General features: G+C 34.0%; 1 pseudogene; it reads left to right on the plus strand.

Annotated features, from left to right (window-relative positions):
* Positions 1-9844: 9844 nt before the first annotated feature.
* LOC120139985 lies at positions 9845-11823 on the plus strand (annotated as a pseudogene).
* Positions 11824-12612: the final 789 nt, after the last annotated feature.

Genomic DNA, 12612 nt, shown 5'->3' on the forward strand with positions numbered 1-12612 from the left:
ATTCTTTATCTTTTTGTCATATGTTCTTGCATCAATTCGTCTTAACCAAGCTATATACACATCATCATATCACATATATCACTTCACACAATAAAAATTACAAACCAATCACATACTATCATGCAAGGTTCTTTTATATTATTTCCTTTATTAGCCTATGTACACATGTGAGAACCATAGACATGTGAGTCTATAGAGGTTGTGCACTAATGCTGTCACCACATCTCGTATAATTGCACTGAAGTGCCACGTAGAATTATACCGGAGTGCCATATAATAATGTCCATAAGGACCACATATCATTCCTTAAGAATCATATACATATACTAGGGATCAAGTATGTGTCTCACAAGACTTCACACATGTTCCAAAGAATATATATATATATCCCGAAGGACCGCGTAGACCCTCGACTCTTGGCATGCAAACTATACCCCAAAGCTCTCAAGACACATAACATGGGCATTAATATTTATGTTAACATACATTCACATGTACACATAGTCTAATAGTTTTTTCACATAGCTCATTGTCATATAAATCACATATCACATATACATATAGACACATGATTCACTTACGCGTAGAACATTTTCATATGATTCACATATTACAAAGCTTATCACATATAATTGTATTCTTTTCCATATAATCACATAATCATATAATATTTCATATGACATATACTTTCTCTTTCATATATCTCATGTCAAGTATCATATCTTGTAATCATATAATCATGTTACTTATCATCACATAACTTCTACTCATACGGTTCAACATCATTAAACTTAGTTCACTTTTTCATATTATCATACATTTATATAACCTTATATGTCCTATCAATAACCTATAAACTTACTCATATACTCATATATACTCTTTAATATAATTTGCATAGCAATGCTCTATAATTGTATCATATAATGAGTTTACCTAAGTCTTCCTTTATAAAGTTTATACTACAAGTTCAAATAGTCTTATTCTATCATATACATAGTTTCTACTTATCATATCTCACTTCCCCTTTCACTCACATAAATCATCTATATACTAGTTTTATCTATTTATTTAATTCAATTTCCCATGACTTCTATAATACTCTTTCATAAAGTTTTGTAATTCTTCACTTTATAATTCATAAACTGTAGTTTCCTTTAAGTATATAAATCTTCCCTATAAAACTTTTGTATCATTACTTATGTTTATGCCCTCAAATTTATACTATCCTCGTAGAGTCTCTTAACCTTTCTCATGTAATCACTTATACCATATAATATGACTTATACTTGGTTATCTTATATATATATATATATATATATATGTCAATGATTCATTAACTTGTAGCTTATTTCACATATTCATTTCAGTCCTTATATCTTTATCATACAACTTATTTCATGTTATTCTATTATTACATAATAGTGTTTTGCACAAATATAATATATATAAAACATATCAATATCTTTATCATGCATACATACAATTAATGTAATACATATAATCACATATAATCATAACAAACACATAATCATGTTAATGACTTCATGCATATTACTCTAGGAAATGGACTCATCGCAAGTCTTATTTCCATTAAAATCTACATGTTACTAGTATGTACTCACCTGGCCTCACTAGTCAATACAAATCTCTTATCTTTCCCTTTTATCGATCTTACTTGAAAATGATTCCGGAACTCGTTCAGGCTCTGAATATACATAATTATACATTTTCAAGACAATTATTAGATACTACATCTTGTAATTCGATACTAACAACTTAAACGAACTTAATAAACCAATATTCTTTTCTTTCTTTAGGGGGAATCGGTTCCCTCCTGTGGGGGTATCGATTCCCCCATGACATTCTGTAAATTCTGGTTCGTTTGAGGGGTATCGGTTCCCCTTGAATGGGTACCGATTCCCCTAGCCCAGAAATCACATGTTGAGCTCGAAAATCACTTCATTTTCAACTCAACACTTCATATTTCACTACCTTTAATATTCCTAACTTTCATATACATACTTAAACTAATTAATTTTCATTCAATACCTCTTTAACTTAAAAATTCACTCCTCCACATAGCATTCAAGAATCATACCAAATTTTCTATATGTTCTAAATACAATTCTATCACTCCAAATCTCTTAATTTAACCATTGACAAGTCAAATTCAACTTCACAATATAATAACTCCCTCTATTTCAAAAATTCACTTAAAAACTCTTCATATTTAATCCTTCATAACTCATTCATTTTGGAGTTTCAACATGCTTTAATCTCTAAATAATCTTTCTTATCACCCCAAGAATCAAAATTAAGTTTAAAACTCAAGAATTAACCAGTTGAAATTAAACTTACCTTTGCCATGGATCTTACGGGAAGAGAAGAAGAAGAAGGTTGAACCAAAGTCTCCAGACTTTTCTATTTTTCATCCTTTCCACGTGCCATCTCCTATATAAAGGAGAAATAAAAATCTTTCTTATGGAATTACCATTATACCCTTCAAACTTTCCAAAAATTACCATTTAATCTAACACTGAAATTTTTCTATTTAAATCCTTGAACTTTTAACTTGTTTCGAAACCGGCATATAGTTTTCAAAATTTGCAATTTAGTCACTGACCCTGATTTGGGATATTACAAACTTGGAGCAAGATATGGTTTCATGACGTCTAATAGTGCAGAATCAATCAACGCTCTAAGTCGTCATTCCCGGAAATTACCTATTACTATGTTAATGGAGTTTTTTCGAGCCTCTATTCAACAGTGGTACTACAAGAAAAGAAAAATGCATGTATTATTTCTTTAAATTCGTAACTTATCATATATTTTACTAAGTATTATTTATTTAAATTTACAGGAACATTGAAACGTCGTGTTACACCATGGACTGAAAAAAAGATAACAAAACGTGTTGTGAAGTCAACGTCCTGGAGAGTTGAACCATGTTCAAACACTTTGTTTGAAGTATTGGATAATAATTTAAATGGGCTTGTCGATCTAAATGCAAAGACGTGTAGTTGTAAGAAATGACAAACATCTGGTTATCCGTGTGGCCATGTTATAAAAGTTGCTCTTTATCTAAACCAAGATGATTCAAGCGCATACGCTATGGATTGCTACACTATAGAAGTATATCGATAGACTTATGCCGAGATTGTCTATCCATATCCACATCCTTCTGAGTGGGACATACCAGATGATTTACAAACAGTTTTGCCACCAGTCATGGATAGCAAGCTACCTGGCCGACCAAAAAATCACGATCGTATACCGTCTAAGGGTGAAGAGAAGAGGATATCGACATGTAGTCAGTGCAAGGAGAGTGGTCATACAAGGTTAACCTGTGGATCACCAGTGCCATCACAATCATCTTTTCCTCTTCCAAAAAATGGATCCTCATCAAAATCCAAAGCTCATATGGTGCCACGCAAAAGGAAATCAAAATCGCAATCAAAATCAAAATCTCAATCACAACCGGCTTCACCTTTTGGGACTTATTAACTTAGGTGATTTTAAAATGCAAACGTTGTATTATGTGTATTTTATGTGTGAATGCAAACATTTTCAGTTAGACATTCATTAGTAACTTGAGTTTGAACATTGATATGATATGTTCAGTTGTTATCATGTTGGGATTTTCTCGTGTTTGATTGCTTGGATAGTTGTTCTCTTGCTTCTTCAAGTGTTATTAGCTTGTATTTATAGCTTCGAATGTGTTTGATGTTGTATGTTGCGATCAACACGAAAGTCAAATTCGCAACGCGAAATAAGCGTTGCGAATTTGACTATCGCAACGCTTATTTCGCGTTGTGAATTTACCTTCAACAGGTCTTTTTAAACCTTCAACATAATTCAGATTGAAAATTAAACAACAAATCAATTAAACATTGTTGTGGGTACATTATTTGAACATTGTTATGGGTACATTATTTGGAAAAATAATGTTCCGGACTTCGTTAGAAATAACCCTTTTTCATCGGATTAATTTCGTTTTTGTGGGTACATTATTTGAACATTGTTATGTATAAATTTGTTGTGTATGTATGTTTTGGTTTGATTATATTGTATGTATATTTTCATTCAGATGAGATGGGCTGTGTATAACAAAACAATATATCTATTCCATGTGAGTATTTTATTCCAACCATGTGACAAGTGTGACAACCCCATCAACTCACAACTCAGCTTTGAACTCAATCAATATTGTCTTTTAGCTTGATGGTTCATAAAGCATGTTACTTGAACAATATGAATCAATTATGCAATTTCCATGTTCAATTTAACACTGCATTTCAATTCATTTCATATGTAATTGGAGTTTGAATTTAAATTTCAATTTGAGTTTGAATTTTAATATAAATTTCGGCTCCACTACAAATATTAGCCCAAGCCAATATGCATGTTATCATTGATTATTCCTAATTTCCATTGTTTTTTTTCAACTTTAAACGCGAGGGAAATCCCGACCATCGTATTTTTTGGTCAACTTTAAAGCGTCAGAAACGTTTCGGGCGTATGATATGGGTGGTATACGAGAAATGCAACAAATGGCAACTAAAATCATAAGTCCGAAATGCTTCTGAGTACCACCCAAATCATAAGTTCGAAATACTTCCGATGCTCATCAAAATCCAAAGCTCATATGGTGCCAAGCAAAAGGAAATCAAAATCCAAATCTCATATCGTGCCAAGCAAAAGGAAATCAAAATCTACAACTTGAGTTTGAACATTGATATGATCTGTTCAGTTGTTATCATGTTGGGATTTTCTCATTTTTGATTGCTTGGATAGTTGTTCTCTTGCTTGTTCAAGTGTCCTTAGCTTGTAATTTATAGCTTGAATGTGTTTGATGTTGTATATACCTTGATGTTGTATGTGCGATCAACGCGAAAGTTAATTCGCAACCGAAAATCGCGTTGCGAATTTGACTTTCGCATTGTGAATTTGACTTTCGCGTTGCGAATTTGTACCTTCAACAGGTCTTTTTTGCCTTCAAACATAATGCAGAATGAATTTTTTAGAAACAACAAATCAACTTTTACAAATCAATTAAACAAGCAAAAAAATAATTCTTATTTACAAATCAAATTAAACAAATCAACTTTTACAAATCAATTAATCAAAAAAATAAATCTTATTTCCTCATCAATTGTAACAAATCAACTTTCAATGTAAAATTCAATTAAACAAAGAAAAAAAGTGTACCCCAGACTGTTGTTTATGCACAAATACATTTCACGCAGCTCACTTCAGGATTAACCTGCAGAAACCAAATATTTGCTCAAACAACACTTTCTACACATCTAAATCCAACAAACAGCAAATTACTAAATTCTAGGTACTTAACCAAATTTTCAAACCAATTAAAGAGTATATATGTTAACAACTTGCTCAAACTTACCAATTTTTATGTACAACTTTCAGCACGCGGATGCAGGTAGGCAGCGTCTCGAATATATCGATCTGGCCATATAATACCGAAACCACAAGCCTACTGCAGCTCTATCTCTATCTGTGGGAGGTAGATATTGTATACTTCCTGCGTCAAACGTTCCAAGCACAAGCATACGAGAGGACCACAATCCCCTCTAGCTCCTGCGTTTGTTGTGGCGCAATCTCGTCTCTGATCATTGTAATTTTGAACTTCTTTGGCTTCTTGTTTCCAGATTTTGTCTAATAATCAATCACATTCAAGAATTTAGCCAAATGATCGCTCCATCTCTTTGTAATATCTCTCAAATCAGACAATGATATGTAATTCAACATGCTGTCATATACCACTATCTTCAGGGATGGGAGCTGAAGATCGACGAGAAGCCAATGACGTTTTTCAAAACAGGATAACCTGCAATCATAAATAATTGCACATCAAATACAATTTATGAAAACCTTTAAAATATTCAAAAAATAAATACTAACCTTATCGACCTCCCACCACGCAGGATAAAGTTTAGCTTTCCATTAGCCAACTTATATGAAGCATCTATCTGATTCAAGTGAGCTGCGTGAAAAGACGTCGGCATAATAGTCCATCGAATACCTCTTTTCTTCAATTTCCTTATTATTAGAAGACGTGACACCTATGCATCAATATGATGTTTATAAAAAATAAATATAGTAGTGAATTTATTAATAATTTAAAAAAATTAATCAAAATGCAATATAAGAAGAATATAATACTTACCCCTCTTCGAGGTAGCCATTATCTTCAACCCTTAATAAAATACCCCACCAAAACCGATCAATAAACAAATGAATAACATCGTCGATTTGGCATAGGTAAGAATAACACTCATTGCTCCGCTCATGTAGATATAAATCAACTGCAGTCTTAGCCCAAATGATATTATCCGTAATTGTGTTCGGTAGTGTTTCCATCTCCTGCTGAGGAATGGTACTGGCTGGTAACTCATACGAAAGCCAACACACATCCATCATATCGGGCACGTGAGGTGGTTTATCAATATGTCGACATATGATGCCAAATGAATCGGGCTCTTGAACGGCGGGCGGGACCACTTGAACGATGACAGTGGCCTCTTGAACGGTGAGAGGGGCTTCTTCGATGATGATATGGGCCTCTTGAACGATAGGAGACGCCTCTTGAATGATGATAGGTGCATCGGGCTTATTCTTACGGAGTCGTGGCACTAATGGGGTGAACGGAGACGTAATGGCACGTGTACGACGTCTGATGCGTGAACCCCATCGTGCAAAAAAAACCAACGTAAAGCATTTACCTTAACGGGCCTCTGAAAATAAATTAATATATAAATCAGTAAATAAATAATGCCGAAAAAAGTTATTTGCATTTTTAGTATAGTATTAAACAAATTTACCTCATTGCGTAGAGTATTAACCTCATTCTGCAACAATGAAACAATCTCGCGTAGAGCGCAACCTCATCACGTAAGGTAGATACCTCACCGCGTAGCGCACCATTGTCATCGCGTAAAAAATCCACCTCACCACGTAAAGATCGAACCTCATCACGCCATGTACCATTATCTTCACGTAAAGTACCGACCTCATGACGCAAAGCACCGACCTCATCACGTAATTCTCCTAAATTATCCCGTAGAGGTAGAGAACATGGAGATGGAGATAGACGGAGCCTCTTTGCCGGTCGCCTATCATGAGGTGATGGTGGAGAAGAGGCTCGATGATGTGATGAATAGGTGATGGTAGAGGTGGAGAAGAGGCTCGACCAGGTGATGGCTCGGGTGTCGAGCTATAAATCGGCCCGATGGGGTGATGGCTCTCGAAGTGGGGGGTGCTCATCATCCGTCCCATCAAAAACCGCTTACTAGCTTACCACCAATCAGTGGCAAGCTCAGCATCTGAGGGTGTCAGCCTCTGTAATGGGTAGTTGACCTCCTAAATATAAAAGCTCAAACAAAGTTAAATGTGTACTAGTAATAACTTGTTTATATATGGTAGTATTTGTGTGTTAACTTACATCATTAATCGTTGTATATGGGAGTAAGTCTTCCCAATCCAACATGTGTTTCCTCTTCAGGTAATACCTAGGAATATCATTTGATCTTTTATCGCATATGTCCGTATGCTGGGGAAAGCCTCAAATATCCAAATCTACAAACAATATAATACACAAACATTAGTAATTATTAAATAATTAATTATAATTTTGGAAACATTATATAGAAATTCTTACCTTAAAGGCCCAAGTAAAGCCTATCAAAGTGTATTTAGAACCATCGCCCCGCAAACTTTTTCGGTCCTTGAAGGCAGACGAAAACTTCTTCCAGGTAGCTTTCCATATATATGAACCCTACGGAAACAGGTTCCATGCATTTAGGTCCTCTACCAATAATATTAGGTCTTCAGAGATTGGTTATCTGCTCTCTTTGCCTAAAAAGTCGGCATGCAAAAGTAGTAAATGGCATACTCGGACAATATCAAGGTCATCCATCCGAGTAAAACCATCTTTATCAAATAATCTCTTCAAGTCGTGTACTCGGCTTCGACTTTGCCAGCTCAGGAAAAACCCGATATAACCATGACGATATGACTAGTACGACCTACATCATCGAAGCGTAGACTGGTGATTAAGCAAAACTTCTCCCGCCCAAAACAAGTATACGCCGGTGCCGGAGGAAAATGAAACCATATCTCTTCATCACCACGTTGTACCCCTCGGGTAGATCGTTAGTCATGGTCTGAAGAAACAAATGTGTCAACATAGCATCTCCACCGGATGTTGTACTTTCAGCCATGGCCCGAAGCAAGTATCCTCAAACAATTTTCTTTGTAGAGGTGTAAGCGTCGACGCAATTTTAGTGGCTATGCTTAATTTATTCCTTAAGGTCAATTGAGCCAAAAAATATTTCTACAAAAACAATAAAATACCCAAGTTAGATATATAAAAAAACAAATTATACACTACAAACAGACATGATATTAAACAGTGAAAACAAAGCCAAATATGTTTCAAACTAGCACGGTATTCACCCAAGTCATTATTCCATCATAGTTCACAAAATGCATCAGATAACATTCCAGAAGTAAGCACTTATATAAATATTTAAAAAGACAACATATAGGTTTAGTGCAGGTTCAAGGACAGCATAAAGAGTAGTAGTTTATTCTTGAAACTTAAATTAGCAACACTGTGAAGTTAGTATTTGTCTTTGTTTTTGGTTGAAGTAATACAATTCATTCAAGTTCAATTTGCGAATAAAAGAAGTTTCTGAAACTTAAATTCGCAACGCAAATGAAAATCGCAACGCGATTTTAGTTTCGCGTTGTGAATTTGGTGTTGCGATTTAGGGTTTTTTCAACAAAAAGACAAAATAAAAAGACAAAACAAAGACAAATACTAACTTCACAGGGTTAAAGACTAAACAGTTTAGCAGTATTGGCAGCAACCGAATGAATTTAGCAATCTCAGTGAAATGGTTAATCTAATAATAATACAAAATTTTCAAAATAAAAATAAGAGATTAAAAAAACTAACCATCGGTGGTTGATTTTCCATTTATGACCGTGAATGGTTATGAGAGTTGATCTGAGAGATGGAGATAGACGGATTTCGTCGGAAATGGGGACGGATTTCGTCGGAGATGGGGACGGATGTCGCCGTAGAGAGTGAGAGATGGAGATGGGACTGAGTTGTGCTTTAGGGTTTTAGGTTAGAGATGATTTGTGATAATACTGTTTACATTTGTGTTGCGAAATTAATATTGTGTTTCGCGTAAAAACATTTGACTTTCGCGTTGCGAATTTGACTATCGCGTTGCGAATTTGGAATATCGCAACGCGAATTTGGAAAATCGCAATGCGATTTACATATTCGCGTTGCGAAATTAGAAACTGAGTTGCGAAATTGGAATTCGCGTTGCGAATTTATTGGTCATTTTGACAAATCTAAAAAAAGTTGATTAAATTCATATATTATAAGGTATTTTTTGTTACTGAAGTTATTTTCTCATAAAAAAAATAGTGGACTTAATCAAACAAAACATAAATTATTTATGGAATGTTAACCTAACATATTCATATAATCGAAATGATAACACGGAGAAAACTATATATATTTGGTTACATGTAGTACTATTATGATCGAATCATGAATTAACATCTTTCTTCGATTTTACCGTCAATATCGAAGTCTTTTTTTCTCGGTAAACAAACAGACAAAACAGTAACAAAAAAATCCTAGAAACGAGTACGCGCCCTTGTTTTTAAGTAACAACTCGTTTGCCTTTGCCACCTCTCTCTCTCTCTCTCTCTTATTTCTCCTTTTGTGATTTATCATTAATACTCTGCTTTGGAAGTTTCTTAATTCTCCGGTTTCTGCAAATTTTTCGCCTGATGGGTACCAGTTTCTGCTTTGTTCATCGACAAAGATGGTTTATCATCTTCGTCATCACCCAATTTGGGGGACTTACCAGAAAGCTGTGTGGCATCGATTGAGTATTTGGACCCTCCACAGATATGCAAGTTGGCAAAGTTGAACAAAGCATTTAGGGCCGCTTCTTGGGCTGATTTCGTTTGGGAATCGAAGTTGCCACCCAATTATCAAATCCTTGTTGGTAAGATTCTGAGCTCTGCGCCTGAGAAGTTGAGTAAAAGAAGCATATACACAAGACTCTGCAAAGCTAATACTTTTGATGGTGGCACCAAGGTATGCTTTTTTTCCTACTTTTTGTTTGGACAACGAGAAAATAACTGGGATTTAAAGATTGTTATCCGGTTGTATTGGTCGGAAGGTTAAGGGTTTGGGTTCCTTTTGCAGAAAGTATGGGCTGGATAAGAGCACAGGCGGTGTTTGTATGTCAGTATCTTCAAAGGGTTTGCAGATAACTGGGATTGATGATCGAAGATATTGGAATCATATTCCTACAGAAGAATCTAGGTAAAGAAATCTCCATATGCATGATTAGGGTGAATTACTGGAAGAATTGTCAAAAATGCAATAAGGTCCCCTTTGATCCCCGCAAGTTGTCTTCTTTAAAAGCGTGTCTCCTTATGGATAAACGAAAACAAATCGCCTCGCTCACCACTTTTGACTTGTTCCTAGTTTCTCATTCCCGTGGTTTCATCAAGTGGACCATATGATAAACATTTAACGTTTGTTTGATTGAATATTCATTTTACTATATTTTTCAAGCCATTTAGTCATAATGTTTTATTTTAAGTTAGAATAACATTTAATTGGATCAAACTGTTAGTTGACTAACTATCAATATTTGTGGTTGGCCTAATAAGTTTATGTGCCAATAGATTGACGTGACACTATTTTATATAAATGATACCATGACACATGTTTTGTGTATATAAATGATGACATAAATATGTTACGTGTCTAAAGTGATAATGACATATATCAGTGTTTAAATAATGAGGTGATTTATTATATCAACACTTTACACACATAAGACTTATCACGTTAACGACAAACATTAATTGTGAATTAATTACATTTATGATCCATATATCTTTTATAAATCAAAGGGTTTCTATCGAATCACTTACGATTCTAACCAAAGAAGCCACCTCTTGTGTTTTAAAACCTATTTATGTATCACATAATTGAATGGAAACCGCAATAAATGGACACACATAAAAGGACACGATTTTGTACATCGGCCTATGTTCCATATATCTCATTGCATATAGTTGGAAACAGCCTCATCATGTTGGTGTTTTTATTGCATCCTGTAGTCTTGAAGACTCACAGCTGTTATCATAATACCACATGTACGTAAATATCAATTATTCTTAAGAGATATCATGCATGGATTCGAATATCAACATCTACATGTATTGAATACAGAAAAAAGGGATAAAACTACATGTAATTATATGTATGTGTGTATTCTTTTTTATTTATTTCGGTTCTCTTTTTTATTTAGGTTTGGTTCCATTGCATATCTTCAGCAAATATGGTGGTTTGAAGTCGATGGAGAGGTGGAATTTCCCTTTCCACCAGGGACCTACAGCATATTCTTCCGACTACAGCTCGGTCGTGCCTCGAGGAGGTTCGGTCGCCGGATCTGCAACTCCGAGCATGTACATGGTTGGGATATAAAACCCGTAAGGTTTCAGCTATGGACGTCGGACGGGCAGTACGCCACCTCTCAATGTACAGTGAGTGATCCAGGGGAATGGTTCCACTACCATGTGGGGGACTTCAACGTTGAGAAATCGAATTCATGGACTAAGATTAAATTATCAATGACCCAAATTGATTGCACACATACAAAGGGTGGTCTTTGTTTAGACTCGGCTGTTATATACCCAAGTAAATTTAAAGAAAGGTTAAAACACAAAGGATTTCTCAAAGCGTGCTAAACCCATGTAGTTCGAATTTTGTTTTTTTATATTTTGTAGGTCGGTTTACACATATTCAAGGAGAATTTAATCAAGTTCTGGTTGATTTTGTGAGGGTTAATTTACGATAAGAATCATTTTCGCATAATTTGCTTTTCTAACTGTCTAAATATTATTGAACTTATTAAGTAATTTTAATGTTAAAAGAGATTGTTATTTTTTTAATAGATTTTAAGTCCAAAATAGCTATGTATGTAATATGTCTCTTCAGTAACTAAGAAAAATATTTTAAAAATTTATTATCTTATAATCACTCTAAACTATTAAAAATAATAATTTATACGTATAACAGACATTTGAAGTTGCATAACCTCATACTTTTACGTAATCACTTTAGAAATATTCATACAAAAGCAATTAAAAATTAAGACTTCGACGGTCATGAAAATAAGCTTAAATAAAAAATTATTTAATTTTATGAAAATTTAATATAATTAGTAAGTATTGAGGGTAGGGGTAAATATATTGTACTTTTAATGAGAACTTTTTAATTTGATTTTTAAAGACGGTATTATTAGAATGTATATTCATGAACTCTGATCATAATCATAAAACGAACATATAAAATAAAAATAAAATACTCTAAATTTCAATTATATTATTATTATTTCTACCCGATTAGGATTTTGATTATATAATTATATTCAATCATTTTGAATTTACAATTCAAAATTTTGATTTATCATTTAATTTTCTATTTTAATTGTAATAGATCCTTAATAATTCCAATTTTTACATTTATTTAGGTCT

Source organism: Hibiscus syriacus, unplaced genomic scaffold (assembly GCF_006381635.1).
Source record: "Hibiscus syriacus cultivar Baekdansim isolate YM2019G1 unplaced genomic scaffold, ASM638163v2 tig00110777_pilon, whole genome shotgun sequence".
NCBI lineage: Eukaryota > Viridiplantae > Streptophyta > Magnoliopsida > Malvales > Malvaceae > Hibiscus > Hibiscus syriacus.